Here is a 13,152-nt window from a genome sequence, read left to right on the forward strand (position 1 = left end):
GTGATCTAGGAGGAGGTTTCAGAATAGTGCATCCGGCTGGCAGCCTTCTCTCTGCTGACTTTAGACTGCAGAGAAATAAGGACCATATCTTCAGACATGAGAGACAATCCATAAACCAGAGGCTGTAAAAACGCACTCTGTAGCGCAGTGCTCTCTTGAGATGATAGAGTTAATTAAGAAATCAAGCTAGCTGTGTTTCCCAGATTTACTAAGAGGTTTACCGAGCTTGCTGAGACAGAACAGCCTCCAACCTGTTGGCTATAGACAGTAGGAGTCATGGAGTAGGACTTCTCCAGGAGGTGCAGGAATGTTTAGTTATGTTTTTTAACAGGCTGCTGAATTACTTTCTTTTCCAGTCTTCTTTTCTCAGTCGCATGCAGTGGTCAACTTTCAGCTTCCTTTAAGCTCACACTGTGACCATATTGTCTGTTAATATGGGATCTCATCTGAAGATGGCATTTTTCATCAGGAAATAATTTTCCATTTTATCATTTTTTCACACTCCTGGGTCTATCTCAAAACAGATTTCCTTGAAAAACTATAAATGGAAAAGACTCCCATAAAAGAGTGACTGGTAAAATAGTGAAATGTGTTAAATTCAAAACTTAACTATATCTCTTAATAATTTTACATTTCTTCTCATAAAATTTTAACATTATGTAACAGCATTTTTATAGGTGAAATAGATCATTAATAACATCACTGAAATATGATTTTACTGGCTTATTTGACTTTTAAAATCATGATGGTACTGAAATATTTCCTCAATCATTGTTCTCTTTGTTTTTAATGAAGCAACTTGGCACTAGCAAATTAGAAAATACATAAGGAGACATTTCGCCATACACTGCCTTACTGAAATACTAGAAAAACAGCTAAAACTAAACAGTTGCAAAATTAAAATGTTAATAATCACAAAGGACGCTTCGGGCATTCAGTCACAAATATCTTTGGAAAATCATTGTGCAGAAAGAAGAAACATATTTTATTCAGGTTCAGTTTAAAGTAGAAAACATTTCAAGAATTCGGTGTTTCCTGTGGAACTTAAATTAAGTGTTTTGGTGGATTTATTCAAAACACTATCTAAATATAAATCCTATTTCTTCTCTTTATTTTTTATTTTATTTTTTTATCTTGAACACAATATTCTTCATGTGTATTCCAATCAGGTCTTGAACAAGTGGATATAGGTAGCTTGCCTACTGACTCAGTCTTGATTCAAATGTGGTTAGGGAAGAACATGTCTTTCAGCCTAAAATAGAAGACTTTCCCCTGAGTTCAAACAAAAACCCTTGGAGGGATGTAGAACTGTTAGCTAATTAGTTTTTTATTGGATTTCATTGTTAATTGCCTTTGCATGCTTGAATGGTGTTTGACATACAATGAGGGAAGAAAATTAAAAATAAAAATAAAAATCTAAACAAGTAATGCCTCTCTTACTGGAGTGTTTCTAATTTGGTTGCAGCTAAGGTAAATTGTAGGTCAAGTAAAAGCTTGTGCGTACCGTAGTCCACTATTAACAGTGAGGACCTAGGTATTGAGAAGATGTTTGGGGGAGTTTAATTTGAACAAAACCTCCAAAGTTTCCACAGCTTTCTCAACACGGTTTAAATCAAATGAGTCTAAAAATAAAAAGCATTGTGCTTTGGAGGAATATCATCAAATTCATACTTCTGAGAATGTATAGGTTTCCTTTATGGCAGCAATTTCTTCACAAAAAATGTGTAGTTCAGTTTACAACAGAGGGTCTCAGATGACAAATTAACCCTTTAAAAGGGAACTTGTGTCCGTTGCTGTTCCTATAGCCCAAGCCTGAGACTTGTTTTTCCAAAGATTAGGAATTTCATGAAGGCCAGCAGTGCCTGATAGAAAAAGCAAAATTTGACACGAAGAGATGTAAATGAAAACACTTTCTGGAATTTCTCTGTGAAAAGTATTTCCTTTCTCAGTGTTTGGTAGAATTAAACTATCCTTTGGCCAATGAAGGGAGAATAATTTCTTCAGGGAAAAAAAGAAAAAAAAGTCACATATCTTGCCTGCAGAATGAAGAAAGCAAGTTATTTGGAGTTATTTGGCCATAACTAATAGGAAGGTAGGATGCTTACAGTTGATAAGCAAAATTTCTGGGAAAATTCTGATAGATTAGGAAAGCAGCAAGAAAACTTCTTATGATGCTTTGAACTAGAAAGTAAAATATTTGTCTGAAATCTGGAAAAAACAGCAAAGGACTTTAAGTCAAAATTGGTGTCATAGAAATGCTTCTAAATTCTGAGGCAAGTGGAGACATCTTTTGAATTTTCTTTCTTCTCTGGGGGAAGGAGGAATGATGCGGTTTAGTTGAAGACTAAAATACCTTGGTTTAGGGAATACTGCTGCAAATATCCTGCCATCGAGCATACAAGATTAACATGACATCTTACTGTTTGCTCCTCTACATAGATTCCAGCAACAAATCTTTACCATTGTGAGGTCTAAATCTCTGGAAAGAGAAGATGGCTTTAATTGTAGAGATTATGTAATTCAAGCTTCCAGTAAGGTTTTAAAAGGTTAAGTATTTCTATTGTAACATATGAAGAACAGTAAGAGAAAAGGATGTTTTATACATCCAAATGTTATGCCTGGTATATTTGAAGGGGATTCCATAGGTAAGATATATATAATTTACCTCTGGTGTCATATGTCATGTTAAAAAATGGAAAACTGCCAACAAAGAGAAAGTATCTCTGATTGTGGTAAGAGTATTAAACAGTTATGCCACCATTAAAGTCTTTGCAGAAACCAGAATGCAAGAGCTTTACAAAATGAAGAAAAAGAAAGAAAAAAAGCACTGGCAGAATGCAACCAAGTTTGGTGTGAGAAGTTTTAAATCTAAAGCTAAAAATGGGAAACACAACTTTAAACTCATACTTTCTTGGAGCCCTCAATCTTGCCAGCAAGTACAAGAAAAGATATGCACCTTAAAAACATCTGGATGGCTTGTTCATGCATTGCATATGAATTTGAATGACCCTATTTTATTTGCTTTGTGACTTGTACTCAAGCACTAACGTAGATTCAGGGCTAACTAAAAAAGAGTGAGCTAAGACTGCAGTCTTTTCCATAGGACATATTCATGCATTCATATCCAGCTGCCGGTTTCCACTGTTAGAGGAATACACCGTCTATGAAACTTGTATTCCCTTGGCAAATCTGATTTAAACTAGCAAAAGAATTCCAAATTTATTACACACAACAGATATGTGCACATATACACATGGAGACTAGCAACTAGGCAGAAAAAGAACAAACCAAAAACCTCAATAAAAGTGCAGCTTTAATGTAAGCTGGAAAATTCTCTTTGGTGTTATTCATCATGAAGGAAGGTTTTGTTTTCATCACTTTTTTCTAATTCTCTAGTGGAACTACAAAGAAAATACCAGTTCTTTGTTTATTTTTTTCTTCTTGAGGATCATTTTCTGATACCACCTTTTCTTCCTCAAGCTAATAAAAGCTGTAACTCTTCTTATCAACCATCAAAGCCTTATCTTGTAACCTTTGTGAATCTCCACCTGATTGGAATTGATCAGCAGGGCTCTTCATTATCTCCCCCTCTGATCTCTACTAAATAGATTACAAATAACACTATGTGCTTTAACAGCTACTTATTTTTCTTCTGTAGTGGAATGTCAGTACTGCCTGCTTTAAGCAGAAATTCCTACTGAATATATGCTATGATTTTTTTTTTCAGAATCTAGAGATTTTATTTCCTACTTGCTGCTAACTCCAAGACTCTTGGTAACCTGGGTCTTAGTAATTAAATCCAGTCTACACATGGCATTTTGAAAACAATACCAGTGGCACTGTCTGAGACCAAATTTGTGCAGGAATAGAATAGTTTCATTATAGTGTCTTGTCTCAGTTTTGATCAGAGCTCTTGTCAATGTTTTCCCCAAACGCTCTTTCAGCTCCTACAGCACTAGATGATAGACAGCAGGTCTCCAGTGTTACACTGAGTTTTGCATCCTGTAAGTAGCAAGTATGGTTCACTGGGCTTTAGATGTTTTCATAGCAGAGGTTGCTATTACATGTGCTACTCCTGGCTATGGGGAATAGACTTCAGCCACAACTAAGTACACTTGATTCTTTTTTATTATTATTATTATTTAGTCTCTGCATAGCCAAATTGCTACTGTTTCTATGGCTCTGTAGCACACTGGAATGGATGACAGGTGCTTCTGGCACAAATTCTACCGATGTCCTATCCAACATTTCTATTTTGAGATTAGTTGGTCAGAGGAAAGAGCTCAGTTTTCTATGCCTGCATTACTACTCAATGAGTAGACTACACAGAACACTGTTAAGTGCCTTCCTAACAAGTTTTTGTCTATTAACATGAATTTTCTGGACTAGTAAATATAACTTAGCATTTGCATTTATCTTACATTTATATTTAGCTTACATAAAATACCTCACCTTAGAGAAGCTTTTGTTTGTTTCACAAATCTTCTTTATGTATCAGAGGACACTAGGAAAAGATCCTGCAGGTACATAAATGCTCTCCTGTAGAAAGAAATAAGAAGAACAACATAGGTTCACAAGACTAGTTTTGTTTGCTTTTCTCCAATGGCTGCAGCAAATGTCCCACAGACAATATCAAGACAAAAGTCTTCAGCTTGTTTGCTGCCAAACCCTTGTTTATGGTTTCAACGTTTTAACTGTGATTTGTGACCTCTACTGAAGTGAGTATTCTTGAATGGTTATTCATAAAACGCAATTAATACCCTTTTAAACTCAGTTCCCCAGTCAATGTCTAATGCTTTTTCAATATGAGCTTATTCTCACCCAGCTTTAGACAATATTCTGTAAACAAATTCTTGGTAGATTTCACTGCCGTCTTTGCCATTAGCAGCAACTGGCATTTGCCTTGCTCTGTCATTCTCTGCAACCAGGGACGTATATGGGATTCCTGCTTTCCCAAGTTGGGAAGGCAGGTTGACTGTGTTCACTCCTTGCCTGTTTTCTGATGTAGTTTTTCATTTGGGAACTAAATATAGATCCAATTCTGCCTAGAACTTTATCATGATTTAGTGTTATTCTCATTACAACATTTGTAATTGCTCTAGGGAATACACCCAAATTAACTGAACTGTACTGAATCAATCCATGATTTTGCAGTTCATTCAGCTATAATTAGGAGGCTGAGTTTCTTTATAGAGTCATAGAATGGTTTGGGTTGGAAGGGGCATTTCAGATGATCTAGTCCCAAGCCCCATGCTATAGGCAGGGACACCTCCCTCTAGATCAGGTTGCTCAAAGCTCCATCCAGCCTGATGTTAAGCACTTCCAGGGAGGGGGCACCCACAACATCTCTAGGCAATGTTTTAGAGCATCTCATGATCCTCTCAGTAAAAAATTTCTTCTTAATATCTAGTCTAAATCTACCCTCTTCCAGTTTGAAGCCATTTCTCCTCATCCTGTTTCTACATGCCCTTATAAAAAGTCTTTCCCCAGCTTTCCTGTAGGTCCCGTTCAGGTACTGGGAGACTGCTATAAGGTCCTCCCAGAGTATTCTCTTCTCCAGACTGAAAAGCACCAACACTCTCAGTCTGTCCCTGAGGTGAGGTGCTCCAGCCCTCTTATCATCTTCATGGCCCTCCTCTGGACCCACTCCAACAGCTGAATGTCCTTCTTGTTTTTGGGCTCCAGAACTGGATGTAGTACTCCAGGTGGGGTCTCACAAGAGCAAAGTAGAGGGGCAGAATCACCTCCCTCGACCTGCTGGTCATGCTTCTCTTGATGTAACCCAGAATACAGCTGGTCTTCTGGGCTGCAGGTGCACCTTGCCAACTGATGTTGAATCTGTCATCAATCGACACTCCCAAATCCTTAACCTCAGGGCTGTTCTCAATTCATTCTCTGCCCAAATTGTATCTGTGCTTGGAATTGCCCCTACCCAGCTGCAGGACCTTGCACTTGGCCTTGTTGAACTTCATGAAGTTGGCATGGACCCACTTCTCAAGCCTGTCCTGGTCACTCTGGATAGCATCCCTTTCCTCTATCATGTCAACTCAGCTTGGTGTCATCTGCAAACTGCTGAGGATGCACTCAATCCCACTGGCCATGCTGCCTACAGAGATGCCTAAATAGCACCAGTCCCAGCACCAATCCCTGAGAAAAGCCACTCATCACCAGTTTCCACTTTGACACTGAACGATTGACCACAACTCTCTGAGTCCGACCATCCAGTCAATTCCTTAACCAGCAAGAGGTCCATCCATCAGATCCATTTTTCTGCAATTTGGCAACCAGAATGTTGTGTGGGGACAGTGAAAATGTTCTGCACAAGTCCAGGCAGATGACATCAGCTGCTCTTCCTTTATCCATTGATGCTGTAACTCCATCATAAAAGGACATCAAGATTGCCAGACATAACTTGTCCTTGGTGAAACCATGTTGGTTACCACTCATCACCTCCTCTTTATTTTCTGTTTGCCTTAGTAGGGCCTTCAGGAGGATCTGCTCCATGAAATTTTCAGGCACAGAGGTGAGACTGACTGGCCTGTAGTCCCTTGATCTTCTTTTTTTCCCTTCTTAAAATGGGGGTTATGTTTCCCCTTTTCCAGTCAGTGGGAACTTCAACAGACTGCCATCACCTTTCAGATATGGTGGATAGTCATCTGCCAGTTCCCTCAGAACCCATGGATGGATCTCATCAGATCCCATGGACTTGAGCACACTCTTGCTGTATTTCTGCACACATGACAAGGACTAAGCTTTAGTTCACAATTTCTCTACATAGTCTGGTTGTTTTTCTTTCTGAACTACTTACTAAAAATGTTCAATCTTCATTATGAACTAACAGGCACAGCTCATGATCATGACAGAACTGAGAGGAAGTCGTTATCTTTCAGTCATCAGTTTGAGAGCTGCTTACATTTTGCAATTTTTGCAGTTGTTAATGAAACTGCTCTGCGTGCTATCTTGTTTACTATGAATTTCAAAAAAAAAAAAAAGCTTTTATATATACGTACATAAAATGTATATATTTTTTGCATATATACTTAAAACTAGATGTAGGTTGTCTCATGCCTATTTCCATTTTCAGAGTTTTGTGTATGAGATCATTAAAGAAGTCCATAAGCAGAACATTTTATTAAAGCTATAAAATAATTTATGAATAAAGTCCATCAGCTCCATTTTATTCCCTTGCTAGAATATAAGCAGTCAGCCTCTTCCCTGTGCTACTTATTTTATGACTTTTAAAGGAATTTATGTTCCTTGTCTTCCTTTTTTATGTATAGAAAATTGTCTCAAAGCATTCTGCTATACTGTACTAATAAGATGCACATCCAACTATCTACACCACTAAATAGTGTTCACTATGTCTTGTTCTGAGTTAGACATATTCTTCAACACCAAAGAGGTACTTCATGCTGAGCCTGTTTCTGCCAATATCTAATCTTCTCCAAGCTACACTTCCCCATACCACCTCATGAATCTACACGCAGCATAATACAGCCCCTTTGTTTTCCATCATACATAATTCTGTTTAATACTACAGATCCCTCCTCCTCCCTTCCCACTTCCCCCTTGAAGGCACCACCTGCCTCTCTACACACTCCTTGCATGCTGTGCACTGTGAGGACAGGGAGCCAAATTCTTCATGCTGTTCCTGCACCGCTGCTTTCAAACGAAGCTGAACTCCCTCTGAAATGCATCTCAGAGCACTTGGCTTGAGTCTGCTTGTTGTTCAGACTTCAGTCAACATGATCTTTACCTGGGGCCCTTTTGCCACATCTGGCAAGCTTCCTTCCAAGCGTTGGCACATTTTCTTTGTGAATTCGAAGGACACAACTGTCACTTCAACTCAAGATGGTAATGATTACTGATAGACAGTGTCTAACAGCTTCTCTCTAGCTGTATCATGCCCCCAGAAACTGCAATTCAATATCAGAAAAATTTTTAGAAAAACAAGTAGCAAAATATTTTGAATGCTAGGAAAACGCCAGACAGAAATATTTCCTGGTTGCTTTTGAGTATGGCTTTTTGGTTGGTTGGTTGTTTTTGGTTTTTTGTTTGTTTGTTTGTTTGTTTGTTTGTTTTTGCATTAATACTTTTAAAAAAAGACACCTTTTTTTCCTTAGCAGTTGATTGCATCTTCCTGTTTTACCTCCTGAAGGAAGTCTTTATGTCATTGGAAATGACATATTTCAAACTACAAAGCTGAAAATGCACCATTTCTTTAGCCGTATCTTCCATAAAAGTTGTGTACAAGTATTGTTCCAGTCTCTCAATATAAGCTGAAAAGCGTTCTTTTTAATTATTAAATTATCACCTTTCAAAATTATAGCCTTTTTTCATTCTTTCTTTTAACATTTTTTCTTCATTAGAAGTTTCATCTTTTTTTTTTTTTTTTAAGACATGCAATAATAAAAACACCCCTCTAAAGAAGGTTTGACAGAAAAATCTTCCTTTTACACAAAGCCCTAAGTCACAGTTTCCACCATCTCCATCAAAAATGAAAGTTTGCAAGAATCTAGACTATAACCAAAACAGAAAAACCTGGTCCTGGCAATGTGCTTCCACAGATTTTCTCTCTCAGTCCATCAACGGACAGATCCTGATTTGTGAAGAGTTTTTGATAAAGTCATTTCATGATTTCTGTCACACAGATTTCAAGGTAGTCTGGCTGTGGAATTCATGGATTTTCATGGATTTCTCTTATCTGCCGTCCAAAATAAATTTAATAAAGAATGTCTTCCATTTCTTTACAGTGAGACATCCTTTATCTCCTGAAAATAGCTGAAGCATCCAAGAAGAAGGGGAGGAAAATAAGTAACATTGAGTTGTATAAAACTAAAATAATGGGAGAATAATTTACACAAAATTATTGGTGATACTGAACCTCTGTTTCTTTCATCTCAGGAAGAAAGAATGAAAGCACATCATCTCCTTCCCAGGTATATCTGGTATTGCATACTTCATTACCAAGAAGTCATTTTAGCTGCTTCTTTCTCCCTAGAAACCCAGTGAGGATTTACATTTCGGAAGTTGTGAAACGTAATACAACCGTATCAGTCCCTTACACATGGAACATGAAGGAATGGCTCACCAGCAGGGAGCATGTAGTGCTTGCTGCTTGCCGTGCATCTGTGCTTGGGTGATGGCTTCTGGGCAGAGCTATACACAGTGGTACACTGGGGGCCCTGGGGCTCCTGCAGTCAGGTTCCTGCTGTTTCCCTTTCACCTGCTGCAGGTAACTTTCTAATTCTGGATCCATTCTGCCTTGGAGACGAATGAAGTTTAATATTTGCTCTTGATGACTTTCAGAAAATAGAATGGTGTTTTTCATTCTTCGGGGCTGAGATGCATTTCTATGTAATCGGCATTAATCGGTATCAGGAACTCAGTAGGCATACAGGTATCTTCTGCTCTATCCTTGAGTGCTGTACCCTTCACATTTGGCCTGAAATGTACCAAGATGCTATGAAAAACCCACTCTTCTGCTGTCCTTGACACACTTTTCCTAAAGTCAAACAAAATACTTTTTACAAGGCTAGAAAAAAATATGCCTTGTTTCTGCCAATGTAAGAACTTAGTATTGGTCAAGGTTTCCAAAAAAGACAGTGATATGTTTTATAAGAGGGACTGCAGAACATATTTTATCTTCCATTCTAATTGCTAAGCAGTAACCTAACTCAAGAGTCTCAATTAGCAAATATAAATTATTTTGACTCTATGGGAATAATGCACAGAGTATTGCTAGCTAAAGGATTCCTTTTCCAGCTTTGGTGAACTGCAAATGTTATTTTTAGGGGACAGTTTTTCACCATAGAGGATGTGTACAGTTCTGTTTACGGTTTGGCGTGGAGTCATTCTTTCCCACATAGAAGTTCTGACAGACAAGCTGTGCCACCTGCTTGTGCTTTTCTGAACAAAGATAGATGACACAGTTCACTTTGAAACAGGACAGCAGCGCACAGAATCTAGAGGAGAATTTCTGCAGGAATGAATACACAGTGTTACATCTGTCAATCAGCTACTGCTTGGTTGCAGGGTTGATTATAAGTGATAGCCCCCTAATTAGTAATTTGAAAGAATTACAGCAAAGCAGCTTTTAATTCAATAATGGGAAGGAAGAAATCATAGTCTGTGCAAAGAAGCCATCTTCCTCTTTTTTATATCAGACAATGAAATAATAAACAAACATGACCTCCATGTACTTTGAACCAGTCATGCATGTGGTACTTGGCAGTACTCTCTCATTTTTCATTTCTGTTGCTACTTTGCATCCTTCCAGCAAGCACCATGCCTCATCCTTCCAGCAAACAGTATTTTTACTATATTGTGTGTGACTGGCCATTCTTGCAGATACTATTAGACTCTACTCATGTCCCTGTAATGCACAGAGAGAATATGTAGCAGAAAGGAGAATTGACACGTTCACCTCAAAATTTACTATGAAATTAAATCATTTTAAGGAGTAGACAATGCTGAAAAACTGATATGGCACGAGGGCTTTCAGTTAGAAAATTAACTCAGTGCTAAATATTGCAAGGTTCTTGAGCCAAAAGACTAAAAAGACCAATCTGTTTCAGTATTCTCCATCTTAAAAGACTCCCTTTTCCCAACAAATCCATACTCAATATTTAAAAAGTTACATGTTCCTTCACAGATACATGCATGGGCACAGACATTATCAAACCAATTTTACAAATGAATAACTTCAATCATGAAGTGTCTAACATTCACTGCAATCAAAGCTCGGAAAATTACGTGGCTCTCATAATAACAAATTTAATGTCCTACTCATTGAACCGTATAGCTTCTTTGAGACATTAGTGAATCAGAGTGCTTAAGGTACTCCTGCAGTTTTCATATGAAAGTATTGGTCTGAAAATTATACAAAGGATTACAAGACTGCTACAAAACCCATTTGGATGTTTCCATCAACTTTACGACCTTGAAAGTTCATACAGTATTATGGACATTTTAAGCATCTTTGAAGTTACATGTTTTTATTTGAGAGGATACAGCAGTGGTTGATAATTTTCCCACTGTAATACTTGCCTATGAATGAACTCTTTCCTCTCCTATGATAATACTCTTCAAGGCTGTATTTCAGGAAACTAGGAAACTTATTATAGCCAGTTGCAAGTCCATAAACATTCATTAATTGTGTTTGCAAGAATGAAAAATAACATATTTACAAGGCTAAAGATGAATTGCAGGAATTTAGCCATTTCTACCTTTGGTAATTCTCCTGTGTTAGTACCTTAAGACTGAGAGTTTTAATAGAAAGAAAAGAAAGAGAGCAAGAGGACAAATGGAAGGCACAAAGGAGGAAAGAAGCAGCTGAATAACAGAGTAGATACATCTGTGCTGGAGAGCAAGGTTACAGGAATCCCATGGTCCATGATTTCATATTATCTAGAAAGTCAGCAGAGTGTTCATATCTACTAGTTCTTTTTAAAGAAGATTACCTTTGCAACAAGAGTTCCCATCTCCCATCTCCAGATAAATTAGATTGTTTTTCCCATCACATTTGCAAAAGAGACCCTAAAGCGTTAGGACCAGACAGTGTATTTTTGATGCCTTTCACCTTATATTTCAACCAGAATTGGGCAACATATCAAATGTTCATAAAATCTCCTCTGGTAAAACATGACAGTATAGAAACGTATGTTTGAAAATATATAAATAGACTTTTATCATTGTTTAAAATGATAAGCATGTGTTTTAACTTCATCTGAGTTTCACTGGAAGATGAAAGTTGCACACAACAGAGACTCACTAGAGATGGAGCTCTCCAGGGGAGTTGCTTTGTTCTCCTTGATATGTCATTGAAGCCTGCAGAGTTAACCACATTTTAAAGCAATTTATAGAGTAGTGCATGTCCTGGAATGCTCAGAAATTAATTAAGAAAGCATCTAAACTACAATTTTTATAATAAATTTATTAACTGATCTAGTGTTACTATAAATTGTATATTTGTGTCTGTGTATATCGTGAGATCCTGTGTGTTGTTGGTTTCAGGGAAAAACTGACTTTTCTTCGTTCTCCACTTCTTTCTTTTTTAAATGAAGCAAGTTCCTTGTGAAAGTGTTCTGGCTGATGGAATTCTGCCAGCCAATTTTATTACAGCACATTCTATTCACAAAGAAAGAAAAGGTTATTGCACATGTCATATCTTTATTATACTTGACAAGCTGTGAAGCGTGCATTCTAAAAGGAAACAGAAAGTGATATATCAGATTACCTTTCCATTAACCGTAACAAGAGCCGAGATGCTGGATGGCAAAACTGTGCTGAGTGGATGCTGACATCAGTCCCATTAACATCTCAGGATGAAGAATGTTAAATACACAGTTCCATAGGAAAACCGGAGGCTGATGCAGATGGTGTCCTGTGCAGTGGGGAAAGCCATCCAAGTGTCCGTCCTTAGCCAAGTTAAACAGGAGAGGAACCCTATGGAAATAAGCAAGCCCTTGTTAATTTGGCCAAAACTCTTATCCATACAAAATGTAAATACATATAACTTTTACAGAAAACGTGAAAAAGAGGTTTAAATCCCTTTCCTAAAATATGTAAGTGAAAACATATTTCCAATTTTAGAAAAGTTGTAATTTCTAATGCAACACCATAACAAAGATCTAATTCGGTTAGGTTTAAATACCACTGTGATATCAGTAACTTCTCTGTACTTAAAAAGAAAAAAAAAAAAAAAAGGAAACAACTTTGATCCTCTTGTGAAATTTGTCATTTTTAGAGAAGATTAGGTCCATTCTTTCATTTTGAATGTAATTATGTAATTAGCCAGAGAAAGTTTAATTCACATATGTTAGGGTAAATGTAATCCCCGCATATACACAAAATGCCCTATAAAGGTAAAGATATGCAGGTATCAAATAAACTCTTAAGTACTGCAGAGCACTGGAACCTGATATTCCAATCCAGTTCTCATCAGCTTCAGAAGTATTTTCACTGGGCCTCAAATTCTTTTTGTTTCTACATACAGCAACAAAGTCCAACAAATAAATGTATATGACAATATTTTATTAGTAGATGTGGAGAAATTAATAAAAACTAAAGAAAAAAAAAAGTGTTTTGACCTGAATGACGTTAAAAAGAAGTTACTAATAAGGACAATCAAGCATGATGTATAAGCTTAGG

Source organism: Gallus gallus, chromosome 1 (genome assembly GCF_016699485.2).
Source record: "Gallus gallus isolate bGalGal1 chromosome 1, bGalGal1.mat.broiler.GRCg7b, whole genome shotgun sequence".
NCBI lineage: Eukaryota > Metazoa > Chordata > Aves > Galliformes > Phasianidae > Gallus > Gallus gallus.